General features: G+C 35.4%; 1 long non-coding RNA gene across 1 annotated transcript; it reads right to left on the reverse strand.

Moving 5' to 3' along the window:
• Positions 1-3,427: 3,427 nt before the first annotated feature.
• On the reverse strand, positions 3,428-10,967 carry LOC134809293 (uncharacterized). Its single transcript, XR_010154690.1, has 3 exons — positions 10,925-10,967; positions 10,621-10,816; positions 3,428-4,935 (listed from the first exon to the last, which is right to left on the reverse strand). It is a non-coding gene; the product is annotated as an uncharacterized LOC134809293 (long non-coding RNA).
• Between the last annotated feature and the right edge of the window lie 1,915 nt (positions 10,968-12,882).

A 12,882-nucleotide genomic window follows, 5' to 3' on the forward strand; every position in this document is an offset into this window, starting at 1 on the left:
GTCTAGGCTTATTTGTAGTCATATTTAAAAAGGTTTTTGAGATATTTTAAAGGACTTGGGCACTGTAATGTAAGGTCTTATTGCTTTAGAGTACACTCCAAGCCCAGTAACATTGTGGTTCTTGCAGTCTTGTGGAAGTACTACCTTGATGATCTTAGAGAAGATTCAGGAGATTTATCTGCATTATGAGGCAGAGATTCTTGTTCTTTCCCCTTACTTTCTGCCAAACATACAGATTCTGTCTGTGTGTTCTGAACCACCTAAAGTTGGGGGTGGAGTGTCTTAGGCACCTATTTGGCCACCACCACTATGACTGCATTGGGTCAGACCTGAAGATAGCACCACACTGAGTCTTGCCAAAGGCCTGCTGTAACCACTCCGTGGTTACTGCTTATGTTTGTTCAAGGTCCTTGGGCTCTACAATAAACATGTGGCAAAGTCAGCTAAGCTTGTTTCCTTCTCTTCAGGGTGATGAGGTCCCCAAGTCTCCAGGTTGCTTCAGAAGTATCATCTGGGAGACGGGGACTAGAGTCAAACACCTTAGAAATCTACCTTGCATTCTATTGGATTGGAGCTAAGCTGGCACTCAAACCACAAGACACAGTCCTAGTCACTCTTCCCTCCCATTTACACAAGCAGAGGAGCCTCAAACTGTAGCCACTGCCACCCCGGGCCATGTGAAGTACTGCCAGACTCTCACTGGTGTTTCCTTAAGGTCCAGGGTCTCTTAAGTCAGCTTGAGGTAAATGCTGCTAGGCCTGAGACTCACCGTTCAGGGCAGTGGGTTTCCCTCTGGCCCAGGGAAAGTCAAGAAATCCCATTCAAGAGTTAAGTCCTGGAATCAGGGACCCCAAGATCCTGCTTGGTGCTTTAGCCCCCTGTGGCGGTATTGGTTCCTAAAGTGTAAGACACATTCCCCTTTACTTTTTCCTCTACTTTTCTCAAGCAGATAGAGTTTTGCCCCATAGCCAACACAGTTGGTAATGTGTTATTTCTCATCTGAAGCCAGAAAGCCTCAGAGGCTCATCAAAGCCCTGGATGTAGCACCTGAGTATCGCTGCAGCTTATTCAGGACCAAAGGGTTCTTCAATCTTCAGGTGATAAATATGGCAGAACTGGGTCATTTCCTTCAAGGCTGCAAGTTCTCTTCTGGCTCAGGATGTGTCCAGAAATGTTGTCTGGGAGCTAGGGCCTGGAATGGGGGTCTCATGACTCTCACCAGTGCCCTATCCTTCTATGACAGTGCTGGTATCCAAGATGTAAAACAAAGTTCTCCCCATTCTTTTCTCTCATCTCCTTGTTTGGATCTGTGAGCTGTTCAGCCTGTGGTTAGGGGAGGGGTAATGCCAACACTCCCTTGGCATCCTCAGCTGGTGTCTCAGTATGTCACGTGACCTCCTATTCCATTGTCTCAGGGCTTAGTTCAGCCCTAAGACTTGCCTACGATTTTCAGTCTTTATGTGCTAGGCTGCCTTTCAAGTTTACTTAGAGACCGAGAACACTTTGGCCCTCCATGGTGAGGGCTGTGAATACTCAAGTTAGGACCACTGGGATTAGCAATTCCCCTCTGGCTAGGGCTGGTTTAAATGCTGCCTCCAAGGGTGGGCATCAGCTGAGTTTGGTCTGGTTTTTCTTTTTCTTCTAAATAAACAGAACTGAGTTGAATGCCTCAGAATTGCTATGTTTTCCCTTCCCCAGAGCCCAGAGATGCTCAGTGCCCCACATCACCACTTCTGGGGCTGGGGGAGGGGTGAAGTCAATGATTTTAGAAGCTTTTTTTTGTCTCTTCAGTGCCTTTTTCAGTGATATGAAGTTAAAACCAAGTACTATGAGTGTTCACCTGATTTTTGGTCCTTATGAAGATGTTGTTTCTTTGTAGATAGTTGTTAACTTGGTGTCCTTGTAAGGGGGACAATTGGTGGAGTTTTCTATTTCAGTACCTTGCTTCACCTCCCACTCCAAGCCAAATTTTCTTATCACTGAAATATTTTTTGAAAAGCATCAGTCATCTAAGACATTTCTTAGATGATTAAATGAGAGTTACCATAATACAATGTTGCATGGACTTTTGATGGATATTTGTAAATGTATTGTTTTCTCAACTAATATGTCAACTCAGAGATCATTATTTGTACTAATTATTTTTTCTAGGGCCTTGTGGATTAAATATGATTCATTGGAGTGGAAGAAAAATGGGAGAAAAATTTCTACAAGAAAAGAACTGTAGAGTGTTATAATAAAAATGTGTTTGTGCATTTGAATATTATGCGAGGCTAGAAACTGAAAACATTCATAATTACTTCACTTTTTCTCAAAAACTATCTGGTCACCTATATTCTCATTGCTACTGGTAATGTTTGAGGGTGGAGACTTAAATTTATCTTTCTTTACTTTCTTATCCAATTATAGTCCATTTTATCTAAGAATTGTTCGGCAGAAGTTTTAAATTTATCTACTTTTGCCTAACGTTTTCTTTTTCTTTTTGTCTATCTTTCTATTTATCTGTCTATCATCAATTTATTGTCACTCTATTATCTATCTACCCATTTAAAGCCTTTTCCATCTTAAATTAGAACATGTTCCTGAAAGAGTAGAGGATCTATGGAATGTTATTCTGCTTTTCTTCTGACATAGGATACTAATAATCTAACTGCTTAATTAATGCTGCTTAATTTTGAACATTATGATATTTGTAGTGATTCAAAATGCCACTTTTTTCAACTTTATTGAAGTATAATAGACAAATTAAAATGGTATATTTTTAAGGTGTGAAATTTGATGTTTTGATGTATGTATATATTGTAAAAAAACAGCCACAACCAATTAAGCTAATTGACATATTAATCACCTTACATAGATGCTATTTTATCTTTTATAAGACTACATTTAAATCTTTGTAGTTGTTTTTACATTTTATTCATATTAAAGAATAATAATTGTATATATTTATGGGGTACAATGTGATGCATAGATACAGGTATACATTGTGGATTGAGCAAATTAGGTTAATTAATATATCTGTCATTTCTCACATTTATTTTTGTTAAGAACATTTAAAATCCCCCTTTTTGCAATTATAAATAGGCAATTCATTATTATTAATTGTAATTACTTGGTATGCATTAGATCACCATAACTTTTTTCTCTTGTCTAATTGAAATTTTGTACCTTTTAACCAACATTTTCCTCTCTCCATCCACTCCTGCCCTAGTTTTTGGTAGTAACCATTTTACTCCTTACTTGTGTAAGCTCAAATTTTTGCTTGCACGTATAAGTGAGAGCATGTAATATTTGTTTATCTGTACATGACTTATTTCATTCAGTATAAATGTCCTCTAGCTTTATTCATGTTGTTGCAAATTGCAGAATTTTTTTTTTCTAAAGATTGAGCAGTATTCCATTATACACACACACACACACACACACAAAACATTTAAACAATCTCTTTATTTGTTGAGAGGCACTTAGGTTGCTTGCAAATCTTGGCTATAATGAAAAATGTTTCAATAAATATGGGAATGTAGACATCTATTTGACATTCTAGTCACATCTTGTATTCAGTTTTTGTTCTATATTTTATTTTTTAGCACTGTAATAATTAATATTCTTAAACATACATCTTTGCTACTTCAATATTTCCTTAAAACAAATTTATCGTAGTAAAATTTGGGGGACAAAATCTTATCCACATTTTAATTTCTGATATACAATGCCATACTGATGTCTATAAATGTGTCATAAATGTGCTCTTCCATATGTTAAGTGAGGATGTCAAGTTAACTGCACTTATTAGGTTATAGTAATTTATGTAATCAAGTTATGTAATAGAGAAGTTAAATTTTCTTTCTCATAATGGGCTGGAAAGCTTTTTTTCCCACTAGTTAAAACAAGTTGAGGCATAACTGGAAAACTATTTTTACAAGAGTAATTGTAGTATAGGCTTTGAAGTTGAACATATCTGGATTTATATTAGCCCCATTGTTTGCTAACGTTGATTTCAGGGAAATAACACAATTTTTCAAAAGTACAATGTATTTATTTTAAAAGATGGTGTATATATAATACATTTTTCATGTGGTTTTTAGTGACTGCTAAATCTGAAAGTTTGTAAAATTTTATTTTATTTGTATTTATTTATTTTTGAGACAGGGTCTCAGTCTGTTGCCTGAGCTGGAGTGCAGTGGCACAATCATGGCTCACAGTAGTCTCAGTATCTTGGGCTCAAGTGATCTTACTGCCACAGTCTCCAGAATAACTGGGATTTCAGGTGTGTACCACCACACTTGGCTATTTTTTTGTTTAATTTTTAGTAGAAATTAGTTCTCACTACCTTGCCCAAGCTGGTCGTGAAATCCTGGGCTCAAGCAATTCACCTGCCTCAGTCTCCCAAAGTGCTGAGATTAGAGGCATAAGCCAACACACCCAGCAGTTTGTAAAATTTTAAAAGAAATAAACACATTAAGCTCTCAGTCCGTAAATGCTTACTGTTGTTCATCTTCTAAAATTAGATTAGTATCAGGATCCCCAGTTTCCCTATTTGACAAACTTGCATTAGTTAAATTATTGATTGTCAAGATGTTCAATGGATTATACATGTTACCAGAATTATTTAGGCACAATTATTTTATGTGATTTAGATACTTCTGCCTACCAACTGATTGGCTAATAGACTATTTCACAAATGTTGTAAAGATCACAGATACAACATTTAATATAAGTAATGTCTTGCTTTGTGCATATAAAGCTTAACTTTTTTTTTGTCTTAAACAGCAGAAATTTACTGTCTTGCAGTTCTGGAAGCTGGACATTTGAGATAAAGGTGCAGCAGGGTTGGCTCCTTACAAGGACTATGAAGGGGAAATTCATGCCTCTCTCGTAGATTCGTTGGCTTCTTCTGCATCATTCCAATCTCTGCCTTCCTCTTCACAGGGTGTTCTTCCAGTTTGGATGTGGTAAGGAAAAATACAAATTTAAAATAAGAAATTTATTCTCCATGTTGAAATAAAGTAAGAGATTTCCCTCCCTTCCTGTTTCTTTCTTTCTTTCTTTATTTTTTTAATTATACTTTAAGTTTTAGGGTACATGTGCACATTGTGCAGGTAAGTTACATACGTATACATGTGCCATGCTGGTGTGCTGCACCCATTAACTCGTCATCTAGCATTAGGTATATCTCCCAATGCTATCCCTCCCCCCTCCCCCCACCCCACAACAGTCCCCAGAGTGTGATGTTCCCCTTCCTGTGTCCATGTGATCTCATTGTTCAATTCCCACCTATGAGTAAGAATATGCCGTGTTTGGTTTTTTGCTCTTGTGATTGATAGTTTACTGAGAATGATGATTTCCAATTTCATCCATGTCCCTACAAAGGACATGAACTCATCATTTTTTATGGCTGCATAGTATTCCATGGTGTATATGTGCCACATTTTCTTAATCCAGTCTATCATTGTTGGACATTTGGGTTGGTTCCAAGTCTTTGCTATTGTGAATAATGCCGCAATAAACATACGTGTGCATGTGTCTTTATAGCAGCATGATTTATAGTCCTTTGGGTATATACCCAGTAATGGGATGGCTGGGTCAAATGGTATTTCTAGTTCTAGATCCCTGAGGAATCGCCACACTGACTTCCACAATGGTTGAACTAGTTTACAGTCCCACCAACAGTGTAAAAGTGTTCTTATTTCTCCACATCCTCTCCAGCACCTGCTGTTTCCTGACTTTTTAATGATTGCCATTCTAACTGGTGTGAGATGGTATCTCATTGTGGTTTTGATTTTACCCTTAAAACCTGAAGCTTCTTCCCTTGGGTGTCATAACCTATTTGTTGCTCATAAAGTTTAGACCAATGGCTGCAATGTTGCCAGCACGGGGATAAGTAAATATACACAAAATATTGTTTTCTATTTTAAAAGATAATGGCACTTTTGTACATATAAATGCCAAGTAAAATCTTTAACTCAAATATTTGAGTTCATTCTTCCGTGAAGAACCATTTTTAGACTGCCTAACTCAAAAAAGTTCTGTTCTAACCTAATAATGACAGTTGTTCTAATAATATCTACAATAAATTTCAAAGGCATTCAATTACACAGGTTATTTCACTTTTAGGACATGGATGAACCTGGAAACCATCATTCTGAGCAAACTATCACAAGGACAGAAAACCAAACACCACATGTTCTCACTCATAGGTGGGAACTGAACAATGAGAACAGTTGGACACAGAGTGGGGAACATCACACACCGGGGCCTGTCGTGGGGTGGAGGGAGTGGGGAGGGATAGCCTTAGGAGATATACCTAATGTAAATGAGGAGTTAATAGGTGCAGCACACCTACATGGCACATGTATACATACGTAACAAACCTGCACGTTGTGCACATGTACCCTAGAACTTAAAGTATAAGAAAAAAATAAAATAAAATAAAATAATCAATATATATCAGGTTACTATAAAATAAAGCATTACATAATCTCAAAGATGTATCTAAATGCTAGATTTTTAAAATGCCAATTAAATATGTATATTAATTATACCTGGGCAATCAATTTTATATTTGGGCATTAGTTAATCAAAACTTTGTTCAGGACTTGCAAAATGTCCAGAAATAAATGCTGGGTGTTAAGGGGTGAATACAAAATAGAAACATAAGTAGTCATTGTGCCACAAAGAAGGAAACAACACACTCCAGGACTTACTTGAGGGTGGAGAATAGGAGGAGGGAGAAGGTAAAATGAAAAAAAATAACTACCTATCAGTTACTATGCTTATCACCTGGGTGATGAAATAATATGTATACCCAATCCTTGTGACATGCAATTTACCTACATAACAAACTTGCACCTGTACCTCTGAACCTAAAATAATAGTTTAAAACTATAAGTAGTCATTGTCCCTAAAGCATGTATAGTTTGCTTAGAAAGACATCACATATGACAATGGAGCAAATCGAGCAGTTAGAGTTGAATTCCAAACACTTACTATGTGTTGTGGTATGTGGTATGTGTTCTTATGTAATAAGAACTCATAAAAATGTAAGTGTATTTTGGACCAAAGTAATTCCGGGAAGACTTTGGAGAAGAAAAAGTACCTCAACTGGACCTTAAAATATTATCTGTTTTATAAATATTGACCGTTGGAGAAACATACTTATTCCAAAACACAATGTGAATAACGGTATAGAGGTAGTAACTAACATGGAATGTATGAGGAAGTTTGTCTTACAAGATAGGTGCCCTTGCTTTGGGGTGAGTCTGAGATAAGGTTATATAGAAATGATGGAATAAGAAGATTGTGGACCTTAAAAGAAGAACAAATATTCTGAATTCTATTTTAAATATAATAGAGACCTGCTATAGAAAATTGTGGGCCTTAAAAGAAGCACAAATATTCTGAATTCTATTTTAAATATAATAGAGACCTACCATAGATTCTTGGATGAAGAAAATACTCAGGGAGAATGTGGTTTTAGTAAAACTATGTTAGCAGTTAAGGTTAGAGCAAAGTTCAGGAAAGCCATATCTTATACCAGATTTATTGCTGTGGTGTGCAGTGTTCTATCAGCTTTTTGAACATTAGTGATCTATCTTAAGCTTTAGCACAGATGGTAACTAAATTGGATTTTATATCATTCAAATATTTGGGGAAGATGGTGAGTGAAATTATTTAGTTGTTATTTCGATCTTTCTGTGGATTATTATTCCTATCATATACTAGAGGTATTGGACTACAGATATTTATTCAGTATTTTCTTGGAAGATAGAATGAGTCATACATTTTCACTTTGATGATATCTAAAATACTACCTTCTTTATCCCTATAAGACAATGTTAATTATAGAAATACAATATAAATACAATAATATATTTTAAGAGCATGGGTGATCTATACAAATATTTTACTTATTGTGACCATCTGGAAAAAATGCAGTCTACGCTGTGGCAAACAAAATAATTCTGAAAACATAATTAAAAACAGGAGGTGTTAACTCCTGGGAACTTTATATTACATGCATGAGCAGTTCCCAGAACAATAGAAAACTAAGTGATGTTATATAGGCAAACACTCTTATGTAAGGCAGATGTTGGCTATCCTACCACCCACTGGAAATGAAAAGCTAGCTTGTTTTTGTCCAAATGACTGTTTGTGGAATTAGTCTTTCCAGAAGATATATATATATACACACACATATATTTTGTTATGTGTATACACACACATACACACACACACACACACACACACACACACACACGGGAAAGAAAGACAGATTAGGAGAGACAGAAAGATAAATGGAGAGAGAGAGAGAAAGAGAGAGAGAAAGAAATAATCATAAGGCAATTTCTGTAGTACTTTAGTTATTGATGGTTTTAAAATGTATCAGTACAAGATGAGTATAATAAAATAGCAGCAGTAGCACCGTGGGGTGGGGTGACAAGCTACAGCTCCAAAGCTATCTAAACAGAATTTAATAAATAAAATATTTTACAAAAGAAAATGTGCATTGTTAACATTGCAAAAACTGCAAAGCCAGTAACCATGGCATGTTGTAGAAAATAGATTTGCCAGTTTCTGGAAATTTGGCTGAAATTTAGTTTATTCTCCACTTTATTTTCCTTTTTTGCATTTCAAGAAACAAATTTGGCCCTTGACAGCAACAGGACTGAATCATAATTTGTGCCACTCTATGGCTGAATTCCAAATGACTCAGGCGCATGGCAACAGGAGTGTTGGCAAGGACTTTTTCTTGGGATTTTGGGCACCACTCCTTGCAGGAGAGTTTAGTATACTACATGTGGGAACAATCAGAGGCAGAAAAAGCAGCTACAGTCCTCAAGGGAGAGCAGCAATAAGAATTGGGTTAAACTGAAAGTCTTTGCCAAGAGCTTGGTTTTAAAAAATGGCATTGTTGAAACAATTTTTTTTTTCTAAAAGAATAAGCATGGGTTTGGGGAAATAAGTGGATGAGCTCCAGTTTTTGGTGCAGAAAATTATGATGGAGTACCTGGAAGCAATTACAAGTTCCGTATGGTGCCAGGGGAGTAGACTGTGGAGATTGTTTCAGTCTCTTTTCACATTGTGCTATCTCATAAACATATGCTATTGCATGTTCAGAGGATGTAGAAATAATTTACTGACTTGTTCAACATTTGTTCAGTGGTTTTACATGTCAATCAGCAATTAACAAAATATTAAGAGCTTACTTTGAACATTGCACTGTGCCAAGGAATAAGGGATTTCCATGTGGCTGATGATATAGTCCTTACATTCAAGAACTGACCAGTAATTAAAGACATAGGAAATGTGTATGCACTGCAAGGCTGTTAAATGCAGCCAAAACAAAAATACATAAAATAAACTGCTACAGATTTCCAAATAGGAACAAAGTAATTATAGAAGATTCAAGTAGAAAATGAGATTAGTGTGAGACTATAAATGATAGGTTGGTAATATATGAGAAGAAAAGACAAGTCTAATCAACAACAGTAGATTCTGGAAGGTAGACCACAGAAACAATTTTTTTTTTAATTTATCAAATGTAGAGTTTTATCTTCCAGAAGTTAAACTGAGAGACATGGGTGGGTCATTGAACAGTTGAGGTATGTGATGACATATATGAAGAATATTACAGCATAGAGGACAAAATGGGGTGAGGAGGGAAATAAGAAATTTGTATACAGTCCAATGTAAAGGTGGATATTACAGTGGTCCAAGCATGTGACAAGGAAGATCTAGGCCAGAGTTATGAGAGAAAATTTAGGAAAAGACCAAGATAACAGACATTGAATGAAGAGGCATAATCTTATTCCTATAAAAGAGTGTTACCTTTAGAGTCAAGAAATCTAGCTTTTAATCCAACTTTATTGTAACATATACAAATCTGGAAACATATCTCAAACTCATTAGAGCATAGTTTTCTTATATAGAAGATAAAGGAGGTTAATACAATTATGCCTAAAAATTTTCCCTTTGTAGCTCCAAAATTCTATGATTCTAGGAGTATATGGGAGTTAAATTGAGAAGCTGAAGGAAGGAAAGATGTAATTAAAAAACAATTGTGAAATATTGAATATGAATAATTAAAGTCTGAGTGTACTATTAAGCATGATAGGAATTTAGAGGAACTGAGTGGTATAATAGAAAAGTATTAAGTTTACCTTTGGATAAGCTAAGTAAAATGTAATAGTAATATTAAAGTGATTATAAATATGAAGTGTTAGGAAATACAGGTGTACAGTTTGACAGAAATGCCAGGAAGAAAAATCCATAGAAGCAGTCCTTGTTATGAATGTTAGTATGGGATTATGAAATTAACCATGCAAGCTGAAAACACAAAATGTAATCTTACTAATCAATAGAGAAATTTCAGTTGTTCTGGGATCTTTATAAATTTGTATTAAAACAACATAATTACATTAGCAAGGTGATGGACTAGAAAGCTCCAGGCCCTTACCTCTTCATGGGAACATCAGGTAAACAACAACAGACTGACTAAAATAGCTTTGAGAGAGCTCTAGCAATAAGTAAAAAATCTGCAGCAACGAAGCAAATGTTGAATCAACATAAAACCACGCTCAAAATGATGGAAAACTTGTTGAAATTTTTGTTCAAACTTACCTCACCCCTTCCCTGAAATTGAGTCGATGGAGGGAAGCCACTCTACTGCTGATTTCTCCTTTGAGATAAAAAGAATAGATTGGAACTGCTGGCAACTTTCTGACCTGTTTAAGTACAGCTGAGAGACTGGTTTCCATCCCAACTGATGACTTCAGATGAGAATAGCTTCATAGCTTGAAATAGGTCAGATATCAAGCTGTAAAGGACACAGAAATCAGTAGTGAGTGCCTCAGCATGTGAAGGCTGCAGAAATATTGCAGATGCACACAGGTCTGGGGGCAAAAGGTAACATGGTGATAAATACCATAGAACATAAATCACCCCAAGAAGAAGCAAGCATAAAAGACTTTTAGGAAATTAAGGCATTTAACAATAACCATGCATACAGGAGAATTAGCATATTCAAAGGAACAAAATAAATCTCTAGAAATTTACACTAAATAAACACAGGCTTTGGACCTAAAAAACAAAGATGTGAAAACAGAAGTTTAAAATATGCTCAAAGAGCTAAAAATTAACACAGAAAGAAAACTAAAAGAAAACAAAAAATAATATGTAAATGAAACTATTAGCAGAGACAAATTATTTTTAAATTCTGAAACTGAAGTATATGATAACTAAGTTAAAAACTTTAGAAGTTCAGCAGCAGAATTGAACTGGAATAAAAAATAATCAGCAAATTTAAAGACTGGTAATTTTACTGTCACAAGAATTAAAAAAAAAAAAAGCCAAAGGATAAAAGAGGAGAAAAATTAAAAACAGGTGAACAGAGACTAAGACTAATGATATACCAAAAAATAGAATAATATATTCATTATGAAAATTCTATAAAAATAAAAAGAGAAAGGGACAAAAAGGTTATTTGAAGAAATATTGGCCAACTTCCCAGTTTGATGAATGACATGGATGTACAAATACAGGAAGCTAAAGAACCTCAACAGAATGAATTAAATGAGAACTACACTGAGATAAGTAATAATTTCACTGTATAAAGACAAGCAAAAAGAGTTATATTGAAAGCAGCAAAAGAAAAATGAATCATCAAATACAAAGAATCCTCGATAAGATTAACAGTAGATATCTTAACAGAAACTTTTGAGGTCAGAGGCAATGAGATGACAAATTTTGAGTGCTAAAAATACCCTATATCATCTAAAAATTCTATGTCTAGGAAAACAATTCTTCAAATATAAGGGGGAAATTAAGGCTTTCTGTATAAGCAGAAGCTCAGAGAGGGTATTACCATACGTCCATCATACAAAAATGCTAAAAGGAGCCCTTAAAGTTGAAATGAAAGGATGTACACAGAAACTAAAAGCCATATAAAAATATAAAATCACCTAATAAAGGAAAATGCATTAACAAATATAAAAAGTATTATTTTTATTTTCTTGCATAACTACTTCTAATTCTTTTATATATTTACAATAAAAAGCATAAAATATCACTGTTACCATGTGTTGCATTTCTATAAAGGAATAGCTGAGGCTGGGTAATTTATTTTAAAAAAAAGATTTAACTGGATCATGGTTCTGCAGGCTTTACAGCATAGAACCAGCATCTGTTTGGCTTCTGCTGAGGCCTCTAGAATCTTTTACTCATGGCAGAAGGCAAAAGGGATCAGGCATGTCACATGGTGAGAGTAGGAGGAAGAGAGAGGAGAGAGGCACTAAACTCTTTTTTTAAAAAAATATATTTATTTATTTATTATTATTATACTTTAAGTTTTAGGGTACATGTGCACATTGTGCAGGTTAGTTACATACGTATACATGTGCCATGCTGGTGTGCTGCACCCACTATCTCGTCATCTAGCATTAGGTATATCTCCCAATGCTATCCCTCCCCCCTCCCCCCACCCCACAACAGTCCCCAGAGTGTGATGTTCCCCTTCCTGTGTCTATGTGATCTCATTGTTCAATTCTTTTAACAACAAAATCTCATGTGAGCCCATTACTAAGGGTAGGGCATGAAGCTATTCATGAGGAATTTGAACCTATGACCCAAATACCTCCTACAAGGTCTCACCTCCAACACTGATGATTACATTATAACATGGGATTTGGAAGAGGCACCCATTTAAACCATATAAAATTTTATGTTAATGGGTATATGATAAATAAATATATAATTTATGACAATAAAATAAACTTGAGGGATCGATAAAAAAGTAGAAATTTTCTAAAACAGGAGCACCCAGACTCATAAAGCAAGTTCTTAGCTACCTGTAAAAAGACTTAGATAACCACACAATATAGTGGT

This window comes from Pan troglodytes, chromosome X, assembly GCF_028858775.2.
Source record: "Pan troglodytes isolate AG18354 chromosome X, NHGRI_mPanTro3-v2.0_pri, whole genome shotgun sequence".
Lineage (NCBI taxonomy): Eukaryota > Metazoa > Chordata > Mammalia > Primates > Hominidae > Pan > Pan troglodytes.